General features: G+C 47.5%; 1 protein-coding gene across 3 annotated transcripts in view; it reads left to right on the top strand.

Annotated features, from left to right (window-relative positions):
• Positions 1-21,240, top strand: part of Cgnl1 (cingulin like 1) — a 151,529-nt gene that overhangs the window by 64,162 nt on the left and 66,127 nt on the right. The window lies entirely within an intron of this gene.

The following is a 21,240-nucleotide window of genomic DNA, read 5'->3' as shown; positions in this document are numbered from 1 at the left end:
TGTGTGTGTGTGTGTGTGTGTGTGTCTGTGTCTTTGTATGTGGCCAATAGCCCAGTGTCCTTGCTGTTCTCTCAACAGGTCCAGACAGACTCAGGTGATGTGTCTCTGAACACAGTTTCTTTATCACCCTTACAGCTTGTATCAAAGCACAAGTTTAATACGGGGTGTGCTGGGAGACTCATTTAGGGGGCACCAATGTTTGGGCTTAAGTTTGCGGCTGTTTGACTAGAAGATGAATCAAACTTGAACCACGTGTGGAATGGAAACTATTCCAGCTTCTAGGTCTCCTGGCACAGATGTGTGGATGGGGAAGGGAAACACACGGCGGGTGGAAGGCTCTATCTTGGTTATATGGAGTTGAGGGTCACCAGCAGGGACCTGGGCTATTGCATTGTGACTTTCCTGCTCACAGATTTTTTTTTTTTTTTTGCACAAATTCACAAATAACTAGGGGAGGGGATATGGCTCAGCGATGTAGAGCACATGTTGCTCTTGTAGAGGATCTGAGTGTGATTCCAAGCACCTCCATGTGGCTTACAATCATCCATAACTCTATTTCCAGGGAGTCCAGTGACCCCTTCTGACCTCCACAGGCACCAGGCATGTCCTTGGTGCATACACATAAAGACACAACATTCATACACATAAAATAATAAAATAAAATAAATCTTTAGAAAAGATAACTAGGTGGGCTCATGTCAGTCTGTGAAATAAAGAAAGGGTAAGTTAGTTGAGACTTGTTATCTCTACCAGAGAGTGTAGGAAGCCGACCCAAAGGAGCATTCCTCCACACCTTATGTGGGTTAGCCTGAGCTCTTTGCCCCAGACCATATTCTATATCACCACCAGTATCTGTGCCCAGAAAACAATAATTTCCAATTGGTCTTTGCTTAAATATTTGCCTGGCACTCCCTCGTCCCAGACTCAAGTTCACATTGTTTACATGGTAGGCGACAAGTCGCTTCTCAGGAATCTACCCTGCTAACGTCAATTCCTTGCACATGAGGAACGACTGCCTGCCGCTTCCCCGCCCTCCCCAGTGTCCTCTCACCTGTGAGCTGCCTTTGCTACCTCTGTATCCATGTCCCCATCCCCTTCTCCTACCCCTAAAGACACACCTAGGAGTAAGTCACATCTTTGGTTTCTACTGAACCCTGGGCTCCCATCATGCCCTGCTGTAATGCGTTCTTTTGCCTCCTTCTCCTTTAGGATGGTTTCTTTGTTTTCCTTTTTTATTAAAAAAATTTTCTCTTCACTTTACATACCAAGCACAGGTCCCCCCCCTCTTCCCTCTTCCCACCCCCCAGCCTTTATCCCCCCCATCCCCACATTTCCCAAGTCAAGGTCTCCCATGGGGAGTCAGCAGAGCCTGGCACACCCAGAGGATGAGGCAGGTCCAAGCCCCTCCTCCCTGCACCAAGGATGTGCAAGGTGTCACACCCTAGGCACTGGGCTCCAAAAAGCCCACCCATGCACTAGGGATGGATCCTGATCCCCCTGCCTGCCCCCCCCCCAAACAGTTCAAGCTAAACAACTGTCTCCCATATCCAGAGGGCCTAGTCCAGTCCTATGGGGACTCCACAGCTTTTGGTCCACAGTTCACGGGTTTCCACTAGTGTAGCTGGTTGTCTCTGCACGTCTTCCTGGAGAGATGGCTCAGCCGTTAAAGGCTAGGCTCACAACCAAAAATATAGGTTGGTTTCTTAAGCACAAGGGCTGTTTTTATCTAGACCTTCTCTTTCTGTTGAGATGAGGAGCAGCAGACTCAAGTGTTTCTGGAAGCAAGAAGGAAGCACTGATGAGTGGAGCCGAGTGCCGGGATGGTGACAGGAGAGGCTGATGGGAATGTGGCAAGCTGGAGAGTGTGCCCTCTGCTCTAGTGGCCAGCTGCATCTCTGACCCAGCCAGAGTAGCTAGTGAAGGAAGGCTGGGTCCACGTTGTTAGAGCTCCCAGCTTTTTATCTTATTTTTATTTTTTGAGAATTTTATATCTGAGCGTACGACATGGACATAGTTTCCACTCCTCTCCCCCTTCCAACTTGTCCTGTGTTCCCCTGTCCATCTCCTCTTGGATCCATGACCTCCTCTTCTATAATTATTATTGTTACATGTATACCCATACACACAACGTACCAAGTCCAGTTAGTGTCGCCCTATGTACAATGTGTTTAGAGCTGACCACTTGGGACTGGAGAATCTATTCGGAGGCTGTTTCTGGAGAAAACTGATCCTCCCCACCTCGTAGCCATTAACTGTCTGTAGCTTTTCCCCCAGGAACAGGCCCTTGTGAAATTTTCCCCTTCCACAATGGTATATTGACTGGTACGGTCTTGTGCAGGTGACCTTATTGCTGAAAGGTCATGGGTGACGCTTCCTTATCATGTCGAGAAGGCACTACCTACGGCAGTCATCTCTCACAATCTTTCTGTCCCCCACCCCCAATATGTTCCATGAGCCTTAGGAGTCGAGGTGTTGTTACAGATGTCCCCATTGGAGCTGGGACACAGTCACTTATTCTCTGCCTTTTGACTAGGTATGGCCCCTGGTGTAGCCTACACCTGCTACAAAAGGAAACTTCTTTGTTGAGCCGTGAGAGCTGCGCTCATCCATGGGTAGGAACACTGGTATTTATAATACTGCTGGAGGCTGGATTAGTTTAGGAAAGGGCAACAGCAGCTTCTCCTATTTCAACTTTTAAGGATGAGTTGGATAGCTGCATATTGATGTCAGATCTCTAGACTTTTAAGTGTTGCTTAAAAACAACAACAACAACCAGCCAGGTGGCGGTGGCACACACCTTTAATCCCAGCACTCGGGAGGCAGAGCCAGGTGGATCTCTGTGAGTTCGAGGCCGGCCTGGTCTACAGAGCGAGCTCCAGGACAGGCACCAAAACTACACAGAGAAACAGTGTCTCAAAAAAACCAAAAAAAAAAAAAAACAAAAACAAAAACAACAACAACAACAAAAAAAACCCAACCAAACCAAAAAAAAAAAAAAAAACCCCAAACTAAAACAAAACAAAAACCCAAAAACCACCACCAACAACTCCTCCAACCCCACCTCAAATAACAAAAGACAATTATAAGACAGTTACAGTCCAAGCATAACCCATCTGCAGGTTCTAGTCCCTGAGCTCCTCATGGTGCCCGAGAGTCACAACTGTAGTGTCTTCAGAGTCAGAGATGGCAGAGGACGAACTCCCTCCCAACTTGGGTCATGTCCTTGCTGCTGGGTTCCCTGGGGTTTCCCCAGTGGCAGTGAAGGAGATCTTGGTGAGGGTTCCACCGCTGTGTGAATTCCTCTGCAGTTTCTGAAAGAGGATTAGGAGTTTGTTTGCATTTCTTGGTAATTTTGCTTCTAAAGTGTCTGCTGTGTCTATGTGACCCAATCCTTTTTTACCAAAATGTATGCCATCTATTTGTGTGTGAGGAAGGGGTTGACGCCTGCTTGACTAGAGCGTGGAGGCCAGAGGACCACTTCTGGGAAATCGTTCTCTCCTTCCTCCATATCTAGGATGGAACTTAGGTCCTCAGGCTCGGCAGCAAATGCCTTTACCCACTGAACCATCTTGCCTGCGGCCCCAGCCCTCCTGTTATAAATGTAAACTTAGTAACAGTACCATTCTGTTAGATTATTTAGAACATGCTTTACAGAGAAGATTTGTAAGAATATTCTACAAAGTGTTTCGATATGAGGGGCTTAAATATAACCTTTTAATCTGGTAAAGAGTATCTCTCAAATTTGTTCACTAGTGTTCAGCCTTTTGTGGGCCCCAGGGAAGCCCTCATCCTAGACGGTGACTAAAAGCTGACATTTCTGTAAGAAGTGGACTGCATGACGGAGTTCCTTTCCTTGGAAGGTCTTAGGAGAGCGCAAACTTCTCCCATCAGTTTCTCTCACTTTTGCCACTGCCTCAAGCCAAAAACCTCTGAAAGGCTGTTTTATACTGCCAAGTACCAGGCACCCTATCCGGCCTGAGCCCAGGCACAGAATGTCTTAAATGACTGGAACACTTGGTGAAAATGGGCAAATTACATTAAGAACCTTCCACTGATATTCCAAACAGATCCTTGGTAATCTTTTTTTTTTTTTCATGGACACAAACAGCCTTGTGGCTCAGCAGACAGGAATTTACCAATGCCTTGGTTGTGTGGGGCTTCTTGGCTCAGCAGAGAGAGCCGGACCTCCCCTGCAGAACTGTGGAGTGTCCCTGGGTCTGAGGGAGAGGGGTCTCCAGAGGTGGTTAGCAAGGGCTTTCTCTCAGTCTTCTACAGAACGCCCCAGGGCTTCGCCTCCTGATTTCCCTACAGTTTTCTCTGATAGTTCCTTTATAGTTTTTCCATCTTTAAAAAGGAAATGCCTCTTTCTATGTGATTTGGTGTGATGGAGATTGTCAGGGGGATATGAGTCACGGCCATCATGGGATTACAATGGAGACTGTCCCCTGGTGACAGTGTTGGCTTCTCTTTCTCATCTCTAACCCTTCCCTTCTCTACTGAGGAGGCAGAAGGGAAATGGCATCTTAAGTTTTCTTGGAGCATAGGGTCAGCTCAAATCCAGCTGCCCCAGAGAGACTCTGGGGCTGGAGAGGCGGCTCAGTGTGTAAAGGGCTTGATGTGTGCAGGAGTGAGGACCTGTTGGCTTTCAGGACCCTGTAAAAAAGTTGGGCGTGGTAGTGTGTGCTTGGAATCCCAGTGCTGGTGGGATAGAAACAGACAGATGCCTGGGCTTCCAGGCCAGGAAGGATACCTACTTGGTGAGTTCAAGACGCGTAAGAGACCCTCTCTCAAAAGACAAAGATGTTAGCTCCCAGGGAACGACACCTGAGCTTGACTGGCTTCCAGGTTACATAGATGTGCGCTGCTATGCACTTCAGCACGCGTGCACATGCACACACGCATGCACACAGACACAGACACACACACACACACACACACTTCCTGTGTTGCCTCCTGGTCTTCATGGTATGCAAAGAGCTGGCACTGTTGGAGATTTATTTCTTGGTTTTATCTTTCCTGCCATCTTAGGGAACGCTCTTGTTTTCCACTTACTGTCCCCACGGGTTAAATACTGTGGGTTGGAGGGATGGACCCACTAAGGGAAAGGTCAGCCCCTGACTATCCCAAAGTGGCATTGACTGTTTGGGGATTCCATTTATGTAGAAAGGTTATTCCTGGCCGGGCGGTGGTGGCGCACGCCTTTAATCCCAGCACTCGGGAGGCAGAGCCAGGCGGATCTCTGTAAGTTCGAGGCCAGCCTGGGCTACCAAGTGAGCTCCAGGAAAGGCGCAAAGCTACGCAGAGAAACCCTGTCTCAAAAAAAAAAAAAAAAAAAAAAAAAAAAAAGAAAGGTTATTCCTTGTGAGAACAAATCTTGTCTGCTAGCATTATCATGTTAGTAGTTCATCTTGACTAACTCAGCATCTAAGCACTTCAGGTATTTTGAAGATGGTAAAGAGACATTTTTATGTTTGGGTCAGGGAATATGATTTCTTTGGTCATTAGACTCTTCCTGAATGCTTAACACTTATCAGGGAGGCGAGTGAATGGACAAGGGGGAGGAAGGACTGAGTTGATTGAGCGTGCCCCTAGTATCCCTGTTATTTTTATTTATGCTATTTTTAAGTAGGGAACTTGATCTTTATATTAACATGTTTTTAAAGATTTATTTATTATTTTGTCTATGAATGTTTCGCCTACATGTATGTATGTGTGCCATGTGCCTGTCTGTGTGCCCGTAGAAGTCAGAAGAGGGCATCAGATTCCCTGGAAGAACTGGAGTTCTGGATGGTGATGAGCTGTCACGTGGATGTTAGGAATCTAACCTGGGTCCTCTGCGAGAATGACCATTGCTCTAACCTCTGAGCCACTTCTCCAGCCCCTATTTGTATTGTTTTTAAATACAAGATGGACACACTGACTTACTGAACAAGGGCAGACAATAGTGCGTGGTTCTGAGATGGCTGCAAAGACCCTGTTCTATTAGGAGGCTGGAGTTGAGAGGGCAACACTCAGGCCAATCTAGGAAAGAGTGAGCATCCGGGTAAGGTGGAGAGAAAGTGCTGTAGAAGATGGTGTGAGACCCAGAGCTTGTGCTGGGAAGCGGGGGAGGTTGCAGTTGAGAAGATTTCACGACAGGACAACGTCCAAGCTGTGTTCTGTGGAATGGAGCGACAGACACAAGGCCATGGAGGCTGAGAACATACTTGTGCTGAATAGAACATGAACAACGTATGTGGAAAGGGAGGTGCGTGTCTGGACTGGGCCTGGGAGAAGTGGCAGAGGCTACAGGTTAAGAGTGACTTAAGAGCCAGGTGTTGGTGGCGCACGCCTTTAATCTCAGCACTCGGGAGGCAGAGCCAGGTGGTTCTCTGTGAGTTCGAGGCCAGCCTGGTTTATAGAGCGAGATCTAGGACAGGCACCAAAACTATACAGAGAAACACTGTCTCCAAAAACCAAAAAAAAAAAAAAAAAAAAAAAAGAGTCACTTAAGAGGTAGGGCCCATTCCAATGTAAGAACTGGGTTTGGATCCCAGTTCAGTGGAACCAACCATCAAAAGTACAGCATGTCTGAAATCACCAGAACTGTTTAAACGAGGTCTCCATCTTCACAGTATTAAGAAGTGGTTCAATAGTCGTGGAGGTGATAGCGCTGACATTAATTACTTACACCATGTACTTACGTTCGTTACTTTTGTGTACTTAAGAGAATGACTTAGATGAGGAAAGAGTTTTTGTGGTTTGGTCCTCGGGCCCCGTGTGCTTGGGAAGAACATTGTGCCTGTGGAATGGATGAGTGACCGGGGAACTTCTTCACGTCCTGGCAGACAGGAAGAGGAGGAGACAGGAAGGAGTCAGATATGAGATTCCTCCAAGGCCCGGCTCTCAGTGACTGACTTCCTCTGGCTCGGCACCCCCTACAGTTTCTGGATCTCCCCCAAATAGTGCCACCAGCTGATGGCCTGGGCTTTACCAAACAAGCCTGCCGGGGAGATCCATTGCAAGCACAACAGAAGTGTCATCTGTCATCGTGCTTCTGGGCCCTGGTTTCTCTCACTGCAGCTTGGGGAGGGAAGGGTTTACTTGGCTTTCATGCCCTGGTCACAGTCTGCTATTGAGGGAAGGCAGGGCAGGAACTCGGGGTAGGAACCTGGAGAGATGAACTGCTGCGGAGGCCCCGGAGGAACCCTGCTTGCTCTCCTGGCCCGGCTCAGCTAGCTTTCTTATATAATCCAGGACCACCGGCCCGGGGGTGGCGTCATCACAGTGGGCGGGGCTCTCCCACATCAATCAACAACCTAAAAAGTGGCCCACCGACCAGGCCAGTCTGACGGAGGCGTCTTCTCAGATTGAGGTCTCTTCTTCCCAGATGACCCCAGCTGTGTCAAGCTGACAAAACACATCAGTACACTCTGCTTCTTTTAAAGAAATACACCAAAAGAGTTTATGGTTGAACTAGTAGGTTGTCTGGAATGTACTTATTTAAAAAAAAGTATTTAAACTATCTTTTATTTACTTGTTTATTTTTGTTGAATGTGCTTTAATTCATTCGGGGGATAAATGAGTGGCATTTACCCCTGTTTCCTGTGGGTAAACAGTCAGCCATGTGTTTGAACTGAAGAGACTGAAGCTGGGAAATGGGTCTGTGAGAGATACTTAGGGGAGTCTCTCTATTTACGTAGTGTTTGAAGTTTTCAGTAATAAAAAGTTGTGTGCTGAGGCTGGGGGAGGGGGAGGCTGGGGGGAGCTTTCCGTCAGTCAAGTGCTTGCCTTGTAAGTATGTGGATCCTAGTTAATCTCCACAACAGAAAAGCCTGGTAGCTGTGCTTAAAATCCCACTGCTCGGGAGGAGGAGGCAGGTGGCTCGCTGGCCTTCAGAGTGCTTCAGTGCCCTTTTCCATATTGCTTCTAGATGTTTCCTTTCTCTCTTTCCTACCGGCCTCTGAGCAGGTTCTTTCAAAGCGGCGGGTCAGCCAAGGGTCATGTGAGAAATCCCGTGCTAATCTTGGGATCAGTGGACTGGCCTCCCTTCAGATATGACTACAGTTTAGTGTAAAAATTTCACTGCTTCCTTCTCCAAGAGAGCCAGCTTAGCCAGGGGGAGCCGTGAGAACTAATTTCCTTCACATTTTAACTCCAAAAAGATTCAATTTATGTTGAATGACAGTTTTTGAGCGGTGGAGGCTGTGGAGTTTCTAAACAAGTGCCCGGGAAAGAGAAATACCTCTTTACAGATGCAAGAGTGCCTAGAGCAGCTGTTCTCAACCTGTGGGCTGTGACCCCCCTGGGAGTTGAATGACCCTTTCACAGGAGTCACATGTCAGTTATCCTGCATATAGATCCTTACATTATGATTTATAACAGTAACAAAATTATAGTTATGAAGTAACAACAAAATAATTTTTATGGTTGGGGGTCAGCACAGCATGAGGAACTGTACTAAAGGGCCACAGCATTAGGAAGGTTGAGAACCCCTGGCCTAGAGAGACACAGGAGCAGCCCTTAGCAGAAGTAGGAGGGTAAGATTCTTGTTCAAAAGCATCTTTGGTAAACTGAGGGTGGTGGTACATGTCTTTAGTCCCAGCACTTGAGGGACATAGGCACTTTGAGTTCTAGGCCAGCCTGGTCTACATAGTGAGTTGCAGAACAGCCAGTACTACAGAATGAGACTGTCTCGACAAATATTCTCTAGTGTTCTCTCTTTCTCTCTCAATCTCTGAATAATTATTTTCTGCCTCTTGCATTGATTAAAAGGCACATAAATAAGGCACCTATATGGATTTCAAAGGCCTTGTTCTGTGGCTTTGACCCTGGGTAATCATTGTATCCTGAAGTTCATGCCCATCACAAGGAAACTCCTGAATCTTCTCATTGACATGTCTCAGTGCGTGGTCCCTGTGAGTCACTCGGGTATATTGACTGAGATGCCTAGGTCATGTGCTGTGGATTGTAGAAGACAGTGTAAGGAAGTCCCAGATGGGGGTATCATGTGTGTGTGTGTGTGTGTGTGTGTGTGTGTGTGTGTGTGTGTGTGTGTGTGATTGGCAGTGCGGGATCATATGAAAGTCAGAGGACAAACCAAGTATCTTCCTCAATCACTTCAACACATTTTTTCTTTTGAGGCATCCCTTACTGAACCCAGAGGCCACCGTTTTCTCTAGGCTTGTTGGCCAGTGAGTCCCCAGGAGCCTCCTGTTCCTGCCTCCCTAGTGCCAAGGTTACAGGTATAGATGGCCATGTCCAGCCTCTGTGTGGGTGCTGGGGGGTCAGACCCAGGTCCTCATGCTTGTTCAGCAAGCCCTGCCCCCACTGAGCCGTCTTTGGCCCCGGGTCCTCTTCTGAAGTACCACTTCATCTGTCATCAAACATCTGGGTGTGTTTCATATGCCAGCATGGTGCTAGTTCCCAAGGCTAAGGCAGCAAACCATGGTCTGGAGCTTGAGGATCTTCTGTGGTCTTGTGGGAAGGAGAATGTGCAGATAAAAATGACCTCAACATTATAGGTGCTGCTGCTGCTGTGGTCTTAGATGGGTAGGAGATTACGACAGGAGGATTGTTCTTGACAGCAAAGTTCCAGAAGCAGAGGAGTCCACTCTGTAATTTGATACCCAACATGCCTCACTCTATCCATCTCAGAAAGTAGAAGTAAACAGGAATTGTCTTCTCTGTGAGTCTGCGTTGTGTGCTCAGCTCCTTCAGTGAAACAGAGTCAGGGGAAACACTGCCACAAAGTTTAAACCATCTGAGCATATGATGGAGAAAATATATTGGCCAGGGAAATGAGTTAAAATATATTTTATTATGTAAAAAAAAATAAATTGAGGACCTGGGAATGTAGATCAGTTGGTGGAGTGTTTGCCTAGCATGCATAAAATCCTGGGGTTAAATCTCCAGCCCTGCGTTAGCCCAGAGCGTGCCTATAATCCCAGTACTTAGGAGGTGGAGGCAGAGGATTGTGAATTCAAAGTCATCCTTGGCTTTGTAGTGGGTTGAGGCCAGATTAGGCTAAATGAGAACTTGTGTCCAAGAAAAAAAAACAACAAAAATTCAAAACTCAGTAGTTTCCTATCCCAATTAAGATTGTATGAGGTGGGCCCTCATAGAATGAAGTATTTCTAAGGATGTCCAGGAAGACAGGTAAAGGGGTGTCCTCTAGGTCTATTGTTGAGACTTTGGGGGTTCACTGCTGCTGCTGTGTGGGGATGATGTTGGCCTGGGTGTCACAGTGCAGGAGGAAGAGCTGATGAAATGTTTCATCAAGAGGAGCCGTCCAGATGGGGGTGGGACATTCAATCCCTTCTAGTGTCTGTACTGAAGCATCATGAATGTGGCTCAGGTCAGCTAGCATTTTACAGCAGCTCCAATGGGGTCCTGGGGACAGGGCTCTCAGGACACACAGCCTTCAGCTGACCCAGAAAACCATGACAAATTCCTATGCAGTGTGAAGAGAAAGTGTGGAGACTTAATTAGATGGGGAAGGAGGTCAGAATCGGAGCTGGCCTCAGAAGAACCACAGAGCAGGCTGGTCTCAAAACACATGGTGTGTCCCTCACTTTACCCTTGCTGGGTGGGGAGGTGAGTGTTTGCCTACTTCTCCTTTTGATGGGAGGGCTGAGGAGATCAGGACTGAACAACACAGCTGGTTTGATGTTAAAAAGTTCATGTCAATTTCTAACCCCGTATCTGTTCAATTAATAATCTACTTATAATCATTAATTTATTCCAGACACTGTGCTGGCTTGTAGGGATAAAGTGAACTAAAGCGATAAGACAGTCACTGATTATAAAATCATACACGTAAATATGTAATTCCATTATAGTAAATGCTTTGCAGTTGATGGAGGGAAGGGAGGAAAATGTCCAGAGGAAAAATGATGGACATCTAAAGGGCAGAACAGGAGTTAAAAGGATGAAAATCAGAAATTACAGAATGGTCCCACCGAAGAAAGTAGCATGTGCAAAGGCCGGCCTGAGGAGGGAATGTGATGTGCAAAGGCCGGCCTGAGGAGGGGTGCGGGCTGTTGGGATGTTCAGTGAAGTCAGTAAGGCCGGGATGGGGAAGTAGCAAGTCTGGGGTGAGGTAGAGTGGGGGTCAGGTCATCCTGATCCTAGGGTGCATCTTACTGACTCCTTCCTTATAGTTAGTGGGAAACATTGAAGATGGGAAGGAGGAGAGAGGGAACACTGAGCTGAGGGGGGAGATGGGGGAAAGAAGAAGAGAATGAGGAGGAAAGGGGAGATGAGAAGAGAGGGAGAGAGAAAGGAGAGAAGAGGTAGGAGGAGGAGGAAGAGAGAGAAAAGGAAAGGGAGACAGAGACAGAGACTGACAGGTAGATACAGAGAGACGGAGAAGCTGAGACTCTTAGATGGATTTGGGTATATATATGTATGTATATGTATGTATGTGTGTACACACACACACACACACACACACACACACACACACACACACAGGAGCAGCAGAGCCTGCTCTAACTTTCCAAGTGACAGTGTTAAGACATGGCTGTTCATGCTACCACCTCACACCGAGGCCTGCACGAGTCTCTCCAGCTCTGTTTTTAGTAGGATTATTATCCATTTCCTCTCCGAACAGAATCAGGGAGGGTTCCATTCTGCTTGGGAGGCTTTCTGCTCTTTTTTTAATGGTCATGCTGGCTTTGTAAAATGTGGGTGCGTGAGAGTTTGCAGGGTTCAAGCATGAAGGGAAAGCTATGGTATGTAGGCGATGCAGGCTTACAGAGGTGAGCTGTTGTTTACTTAGCGTCTGTTAAGTCTGTAGTAGTGGATCTATGAGGAAGTCCTGATCCTCCAGCTTACATCTCTGGAGCAGCTGGGATTACAGGCCTGTGTAATCCACCACTCCATTTGAGGTGCTGTTGGGGGACTGAACCCAGGGCTTCTGGTATAGCTAGGCTGACCCTCTACCTACTGAATTACATCCCCAGTGGATCTATATTTAAATCCTTCCAATATTTCAAAGTCTTCCCAAGTGGGATGGGCATTCTGAGATCTCTGAGATCTCTGGATTATCACAAATACTGCCTGGAGTCCAGGAGTGTGAGTGAGGAAGAAGCCATGGCCACTCATGGGAGTTGTCAGTGTATTTCCAGGTGTGGGAATGGTCACACCACAGGAACTGGGCAGCACGGTGAGAGAGTGTGTTTAAACACTGAGGACCATCACAGCCAACTGAACAACATTGCTGTGGAATCCTTGACATCAGGGAGGGAAAAACTTTATCAGAACACTTGCTTAATTTGCCTTACACTCTCTCTGACCCTCTAAACCCTGCCTGGTCATTGTTTTTTCTGAAGCCTTGCCAAGATCATTAATTACGTTTCTAGTTGGTGGAAGAATTTGGAATCATTATTTGATCATTTTAGGTGGAAAATGGAACCTGTCATACAGTCTAAACCCATTACGTGGGAAAAAGCATGGGCGTAGGAATGGGCAGCAGCAGAGACAATCAGGCTACAGGCGGCCTCACGGGATCCCACTTCCAGGCTGGCCTCCAATGGCGGCGCTTTGGTGATCTTGCTCTTTGGAGCCCCCTTCACACTGAGGGCTGTTCTGGGTGACCAGTGGATGCTACAGCAGGAACAGTGTGGCTTCCTAGTAGATCTTGGAAGAGATGGTGGCGTTTTTCCCTTGATTCCTCTCTGCTCTCTTGCTCTGTGGAAAGTCAGTTTCTATGTTTCAAGGCTATTCAGACAGCCTGTGAAAAGACTCAAGCTGTAAGAGACTGAGGCTGCCTATCAGCAGTCACGTGACTGTGCCTTCTTGGCACACCTACCCCGTTTTGTGGTGGGTGGGAGAATACTACAGACTTAACCCAGGGCCTTGTGTGTGCTAGGCAGGCTCTACCACTGAGCTACTACGTCCTCAGCTCCTCCCCCTTTCTTTTCGAGACAGGTTCTCACTAAGTTGCACAGGCAGGCATTGAACCCACTGTAGCCTAGGCTGACTGAATTTTCAGTCCTCCCACCTTAGCCTCCTGAGGAGTTGGGATGACAGGCCTGTGTCACCAGGCCCATGTTGGCCAACATCCTGGCTCCTGTCTCATCTGAAGCTTTGAGCCAGCACTACCCAGCTGTATCATTTCTACTACCTCAGAAACTCAAGGAGGCAACTAATGGTCATTGTTTGGGGCTGAATTTTGAGGAAATCAGTTCTGTAGCAATAGATAATTACTACAACATTTTGACTTCTCCTTGACAATTATGGTTTTGTTTATATTTATGTATTTATCCAAAAGATTGTATGTGTGTGTGTATACGTGTGAGTGTGTGTGTGTGTATATGTGTGAGTGTGTGTGCATGTGCATATGTAGTGTATCTATAGAGGTGCCTGTGCCAAGCCCAGAGGAGGACACTGGGTATTCTGCTCTAGTACCCTCTGCTTTATTCTCTTGAGACTGGCTGGCAGCCAGCAAGTCCCAGCAATCCTCCAGATTCTACACACACACACACACACACACACACACACACACACACACACACACACACACACACACACAGTGCTAGGGTTACAGACACGCAGACAGCCATGCCTGACTTCTTATGTAGGATCTGGGGATTTGAACTCAGTTCCTCTTGCTTGCTCAGTGAATGTTCTTATCCCCCAAGCCTCCTCCCCAGTCCTGACAGATAACGTTGAGTGCTTGGGACTGGACTGATAGGAATTATTTAGGTGCATTATCGGTGGTGGACAGATCTCAGCGGCAATCATTACCATGGTAAGTAGGTGCCCCGAGAAGTGCTTAGATGTGCTTTAGTGAGTTTGGAAGTGCAGAGTGAGTCATGTGTTCAGGATTCTGGAAATGTGTAAGAACAAGTTACCGTCACACACGGTGGAAAAATCCTTCTGCCCTGGTCACCTCTGGACAAGGGAACTTGTTTGAACCAGCATCGTCCAGCTAGTTTCAAAAGAGACAAACTAGAGGGCAGGTTGTTTGTTGCATTATTGGTGACTGGACAGAGACCCAGCTCCACACCGTTGCCCTCAGCAGCCAGAGGAGTTCTCCTGATCTTTTAGGGTCCTCTGCTTAGGCTTTGGTGCTGAAAAAAATTAATCAGCCAATAGGATGAAGCAGAACTGGAGACTTCATTAAAGATGCTTTCAATACAGGCCTAGCGCTAAGAGAAAGAGGCGCTGAAGAGTAAGGCTCATGCTAATGTGAAGGGAGAGTCATAGTCGGCTTGCATTAGCCATTATTATTATTAGTCTTGCATTATATTATGTATATATATGTGTGTGTGTATGTATGTATACATCTATACATGTGTATACACACACACACACACAGTCTATTGGCTCTAGAGAAACCTTCCCCCCCCCAAATATTTTTAAAACATTCCGTTAATAGTTTGAGAATTTCATACATGGATATGGTTTGATAATCTTCACCCCCTCCTCTCCCGACTTGTCCCTGATCTACCCCACAGGCCCCATTTTTAATCCTCTTTAAAATAACCCGAGTCCAGTTTGTGCTATCCATAAACTCATCGGCGCGGGCCATCCCCTGGAGCACGGTTGACCTACCAGGGACCACACCCTTAAGGAAAAGGGTGCATTCCCCTCCCTCTGCCGCCATCAGCTCCCCACGGCTCTTCAGCTCGGGGTCGGGGCTCATGAGCCCCTTCCCACTCCATGCTGGAGTGGTGCCTGGCTGCATCACTCACAGGCCGCCGCTGCAGCCGCTGTGAGTTCCTGAGTCCTGTGGTGTCCAGAAGACACTGTCTTGTTTCCGGTCCTCTCCAATCTCTGGCTCTTGCCATCTTCCCACACCTCTTCCACGATGGCCCCTGAGCCTAGGGAGGGAGTGCTATCATCGTCCAGTTTGTGGCTGAGCATTCCACAGACACGTCTTCTCTGCACTCTGACCAGTTGTGCATTCCTGTATCTGTGCACCATGCAGAGAGACGTCTCTGATAAGGTCTGAGAGCTTCGCTCGTCTGTGGTTTCAGCGTTGGAGTTTAGGAGGTGGTTTTTTTTTTTTCTTTTTGCACCACAACCCTTTAGCAAGGTAGTAGGAGGAGGCTCACCCCTGGGGCTGATCTTTCACTTTTGATGATTGAGGTAAGTGAGGTGGCTCTGGAGACGAGTTGCATGGAATTATAGCCTGATGAGGTGAAACCAGGGCCGCCGGCGTTGCCCAAGGGGTTTAGTGCACACTCTTGCCTCATAAAGGGGATTCGGGTGAGCATCTTCAAAGCCTGCAGCTGTACACCTGGGAAGGGGGAAAGGCCTTCCATGGTTGTTCTATGGTTGGATTCTTGGTCCAATCAGGGCTACCATCTCTTCTCAGGCTCGCCGAATTTCCTCTGTTTTTCTGCTCTGCCTCAGTTTCCCAAGAGGATTACAGAAGCTTCCAGAGCAGCAGATAAAGTTAAGTTGGGCCTTGCAGTCGGCCAGTGAGTGGGAGTGGGAAGGCCAGGGGAGTGTTCCTTTCCTCCGGAAATTCCAGAGCTGTGGATGGGCCTTTTCCCTGGGGAGACAGATGCTGTGGAGAACAGGGCCAGCTACACATATTTTTGCCTTTGAACATTTCCCTTCCTTTATTTTATTTGGTAGATTTCTGTCCATGTTTCTCAAGTGTGTGGTCTAGAGGGAAGAAATCCTGGCTGTGTCTGGGTTTAGGGAAACTCTGAGTCCGTTTACACTTCGCGGGAGGAAAGCGCCTGGATTTCCTTCAAAGACTCTCTTTCTACAGAACGGAGTATAAAGAAGTCAAACAGAGGACAGGACCAGCAGAGGTGGCAGTGGAGAGGGTCTGAGCACATCTGGATAGGGAAGGACATTAAGCCCTGGTCTTTCCCACCCCAGGTTGTCCAAGAACCTGGAGACATCTACTTGAGCAGGCATTACTGGGGAGCGGACAGTGTAAGGAAGGCCAAGAGGTGGCGAGGTGAGATGGGAACACTGAGTCCATTCTTTGTAGCAAGAAGCAAGGCTCTGGAAACTGGCAGTGGACTGATTCAGTAAAGCCCACATAGGAAAGTCTTCTGAGGCAGGAAGGTTTATAAACATGACCTTGAACTTAAGTGTAGCCTGGGTCCCATTTGAAGGAATCGTATGCTTGGAGCCTTCACCTGCTCTCCAGTCTGCAAGGACTCCAACCTGGTCTAGACAGCTTTCCTCCAGTTCTCTAAGCCCATGCATGACCTTGGCTGAGAGGGTTCCATTCCCTTGTGATACTCGGTCCCCGAGACCCCAGAACGTTGAGTCCCTGCCCCATCCTCTGCTCTTTCTTCTTCCCATCCTGCTATCTGGTGTCCTCCAGGCCCCACCCCACCATGCTGCTCCTACATCTGACTTAGTCCCCCTGGAAGTAAGCGCCGTCACTGTGGATGTTGCCCTTCCTGGATGAGACAGGAACCAGAGCAGGCAGGCAGGGAGCTCCGTGGCCGGAGTCTGGCTCGGTGGAGATCCAGAGTTAATGATTTACTCCTGCCCACTGTGGCCGCTGGTGATGACCTTGAGAAATGCTGGTAGAATCTGGGAGTCTGGCCTGGTGTTTAACTAACATCACACTGGCCCAGCGAGAACTTCTTGTTAATGCCCTGAGTTTACATTGGACGCTTTTATATAGCCATCCGGTCCTGTTTGCATCTGGCGTCGGAGTGGTTTCCTCATTGTGTCTAATGTCCAGAGATGTCACACAAGCTCAGAGCCTAGCTGACATGGAGCTGCTCCCCAAGGCAGGAGGACAGGGGCACAGTGGTAAAGACATCCTATATGAAGGGCGGGATAATAGCATTTGGATCGGGACGTACAGGCAACAAGGCTCCTTTGTCCCGGTGGCCCCATTATTTTTAAATACATCTTTCCCTTTCATTTCCTCTTCTCTCTCCCTTCCCTCCCTCTGTCTCTGTCCCTGTGTCTCTGTTCCTCCCTAGCTTGCCTCTAACTCATTGAGTATAACCTTGGAGCCGAGTATGACCTTGAACCTCTGATCTTCCGCCTCCACTTTCTGTGAGCTCTGATTATAGACACTATAGACATGCTGGGCTGAGAATTGAACCCAGGACACACATGTGTATGGTGTATGTGGTATGTGGGTGTAGAGGTGGGTATGTGTGCAAGCGTGTGAGACCCGAGGCTGATGTCTGGAATCATCCTCGAGCACTTTTCCACGGTATTTGTTGAAACAGGGTATCTCAATCAAACTCAGAGCTAGTCGCACTAGACAGCTTGCTCTTGGGATGCCCTGCCTCTGCTTTCTGAAGCTGGAATTGCAGGTGGCCTGCCTGATCCGGGCACTTCCGTGTGGGGATGTCAGGCGAGCCCTCTCTCAGCTGAGCTACACTCCCTACGCATCGAATCCTTTACTTCTGAGCAGTTCCGAATGTTTACCTGGAGTGTAAGCGCTAACCCTCCCTGGGTAATGTCCACAGAGCCACTCTTTCCAGAAGGTACGTTGGTTGGAAGTGACCCTTTCATTATAGACATCATCCACCCCTTTCTCTGAAATGCCTTCAGCTCCAGGGCAATCTCCACCCACGGTGTGATGTGGGCTCGGACTGCTGTGTTATAGGGTGCTTGGTGACCTTCCCTTAGTAAGTAAGTAGAAAGTCACTTGAGTTAACCTGTTGGGGTCACACTTACTTATCTCAGAAATAGGAACAGTTAGTGCTCTGTGAGAGCCCCCAAACACCATAGCTGCCTCATTTCCTCGGGCTCCAAGAGAGTGTTTCCCCATTCTGTTGCTTTTTCTGGTATACCAACTGAGACTTTCATCTAGCCAGTGTGTACATACTCCGTATACGCACATGTGCTTAGGGAGCAGGCAGTTAGCCCAAGACGAGAGGCTGCCATGGAAGGCAGTGGAAGAGAGTGAGCCAGAAAAGGGGAGACGTGGAAGAGGAAGACGGAGCTGGAAGGGAGGCGCCTGCGATCGAACAGACCTCCGTGGCAGGAGCAGCATCAGAAATAGGTGGGGAGGGCTGGGGAACTGGCTCAGTGGCTCAAGGCTTTGCCACATAGCATGAGGACCAGTGTTCAGATCCCCAGAACCCTCCAAATGCTGGGTGGGCGTGGGGGTCTGTATGTAACTCCAGCCTTGAAAGGAGACGGGGGGCGGGGGGGGGGGGGCAGTTCCCAGAGGAGCAAGCTGGCTAGCGAGATTAGTTGGTGCCAGAGCTGTGTGTTCTGTGTTCAACTGAGACACCTGGGTTACTGAGGGAGGCACAGAGCTGGCCAGGAAGATTCTCGACATCATCCTGAGGTGCGCCTGCGTGTGCAGCCACACACACACAAACACAAGGGCACACATACGTGAACCTAGGAAAAGAAGTGGGTAGGCCGGATGGGAGCAGTTGGCTCTGACGGGAGTGGTGAGGTAGTTGGAGGCAGGAGGAGGAGAGGGCAGAGGGGATGGAGGCTGATAGCCAGCTCGAAAGCTGGTAGTACTGGGAGGTAAAAGACAGGAGTCTGGGGTTGGAGCCAAATACCTAGAGAGCCAGGGACAAAAAGATGCCCCGGAAAGGTGCAAGAGGCCAGCAAAGATGGAAAGTAAGGAAGGCATAAGGTCACGGCCTGCCAGCTGGGACTTCTTCAGAGACGCTGGAGAGCTTTGACGGGCAGGGTTTGTTCTGTTAAGAGATTGGAAGTGCGCTGTTACTGGGTAAAGGCTTTTAAAGGAGAGCACCAAGTGTGAGGGCCTAGAAGAGGACAAGTGAATCTTTGCCACCTCAGAGGGGTGGTCTTTGTGGTTCTCATTTTAAAAGTCTCTCTATCTATGACATTAAACACACTGTTCATCGGCCTATGGAGAAAAGGGCTTTGGTCTAATGTAGTGGTTCTCAACCTTCCTCATACTGCGACCCTTTAATACAGCTCCCCATGCTGTGGTGACACCCACCATAAACGTTGCTATGCTACTTCCTAGCTGTAATTTTGCCACTGTTATGAAATGTAATGTAAATATTTTTGGAGAGGGAGTTGCCAAAGGGGTCATGACCCACGGGTTGAGAACCACTGGTTCAGTGTCTTGTGGCTATGACTTCTAGACATAGGGCAGGAATTTGAGGAGAAACCATTAGAAAGACATCAAGGAAATTAAGTAGAGCAAACCCCGCCCTTGGCTTACAAATGTTTTCCCCGGCCAACAGTTTGCTTTTTTTTCCCCTTAAGTGTCTTTGAAGAGTGAAATGGTGCAGAGTATAACTTATTAATTTCGCTTTCTATATTGTGATGTTGGTGTCCTTTAGGAACTCTTATTATATTGACTTATATCCCAAAGATTTTTCTTCTTACATTTACATTCCAGTTGCGGGGGGGGGGGGGGCTGGAGAGATGGCGCAGCTGGAGGGGATTAAGAGCACTTGTTCTGGAGGAGTTTGTTTTCAGCACCCACATCAGCTCCCCACGGCCAGCAACTCCAGCTCCAGGGGACCGGATGCTGTCTGGCCTCTGCAGCTACCTGCATGCACATAACGTGGCACACATACGTATAAAGTTCATGGTTCATTTTGAGTTGAATTTGATACAAGGTAAAAGTTCGTGGGTTTTGCTATGGACTTCTAATTCCCCCGGCACTACATACTGAAAAGCTATTTATTCTTCTGATATTGAGTGCTTTAGAACATTTGTCCCAATGAGCTGGGCAGTGCATTTGTTGTGTGGACCTGTCTCTGGGTTCTCTGATCTGTTTCATTCACATGCAGATGCCATAGTCCTGGTTACTAATGTCTTCATTCTGGTAGATGTATTCCTTCTATTTTATTTTCCCTTGAAATTCTGGTTACTTTATCTTTTCACATAACTGATAGAGTTAGTACTATACATATTAATTTTCACTCAGGTAGGTGTATTTAAAATCTTTTCCATGAGGCATCTGCCGCTTGACCCTTGAGTTACTCTGAGAGTTCTCAAAAGAACAAATAACAATGGCTGAGAAGTAGCTGAAAAAGTGTTCAACATCCTGCGTAGTTACGGAAAGGCATATTAACTGCTTTGAGATTTCATCGTACTCCAGTCAGAATAGCCACGAAAACAATTGTCGGCAGGTGCTGAGGAGGATGTGGAGACCCTCATTCATTGTTAGTATCAATGCAAACTGGCCCAGCTGCTCTGGAAATCAGTGTGGAGAATTCTAAAAGAGCCAGAAATAAATCTGTGGTGTGGCCTAGCTATACTGTTCCCTGGTATTTGCCCAAAGAACTCACGTCCTACTCCACAGACGCATGCTTGGTCGTGTTCATAATTGCTTTATTCACAATAGCTAGGAGATGGGAGCAACTTAACTGCCCTTCAACAGATGAATGAATGAAAACATGCCTTCTGTACACTGTGGAATACTATTCAGCTGTAAAGAAAAACAAAATCAGGAACTTTGCAGATAGATGGATGGAACTAGAAAAAAGATCAGATTGAGTGAGGTAACCTAGACCCAGAAAGACAGGTGTCACCTGTTCTCTGTCATCTGCAGTTCCCAGTTCCCAGCACCTGAAGAAATAATTTCTGAATGCTTGAGTGTGTTTTACTGTTTCTAGTCTGGTTATATTTTGGCTAAAGAACACATGGCTTCAATTTTTAAAAAAACATTTGTTGAGATTTGTTTTACTGTTCAGCATTTAGTTTATGTTGGTTCAGATTTCCTGAGCTCTTGAAAACAATGTGGATTTTGCTAAAGAGGGATTTAAAAAGCACTAACTGTGGGTGTACGTCAGTGATGGAGATAGGGATTTTCTTTTTCTCCACGTGGCAGAGATGTCGTTACGGGCTGGACAGGTGATCTTTCGCTATCCCCAGCCTCAGTGCTCCACATAGAAAGTGGGGTGCACCCTTTCTTTGCTTTATCAATCCAGTTATATTTCACGACAAAAGAAATTGGTTGGAAATATGTGAAGTGTCATATTTGCTGATGAGAGTTTCCTACTGAACTTGTAATTTGGGCAATTTTCTGTCTTATATCGCTTTATTTAAAAAAAAAAAAACTGAGAAAAGAATTACAAAAGGAACAACCCTATCTAAAACAAACTTTTCAATGTGTGAGCACCTAAGGTGGAAAAAACAGTTCATATTTTGGTGATATATTTCCCCTCCCTCCCAATATATAAAGGATCTTTTCAGATGAACATGTAAAATGTCCCCGTGCCCTTCAGTCATTAAGTGTGTGCAGAGGTCATTTACGAGTTTAGCCACCTGTGAGCTCCTGTTGCCCCAGGTTCATTGAGCACGCCTTATAGTCTAGGTTTTGCCTTCTAGAGAAAAAAAAAGAAAAGAAAAGAAAAAAAG

Source organism: Peromyscus maniculatus, chromosome 7 (assembly GCF_049852395.1).
Source record: "Peromyscus maniculatus bairdii isolate BWxNUB_F1_BW_parent chromosome 7, HU_Pman_BW_mat_3.1, whole genome shotgun sequence".
In the NCBI taxonomy this organism is placed as follows: Eukaryota; Metazoa; Chordata; class Mammalia; order Rodentia; family Cricetidae; genus Peromyscus; species Peromyscus maniculatus.
This window is presented reverse-complemented; position numbering and strand designations above follow the sequence as displayed.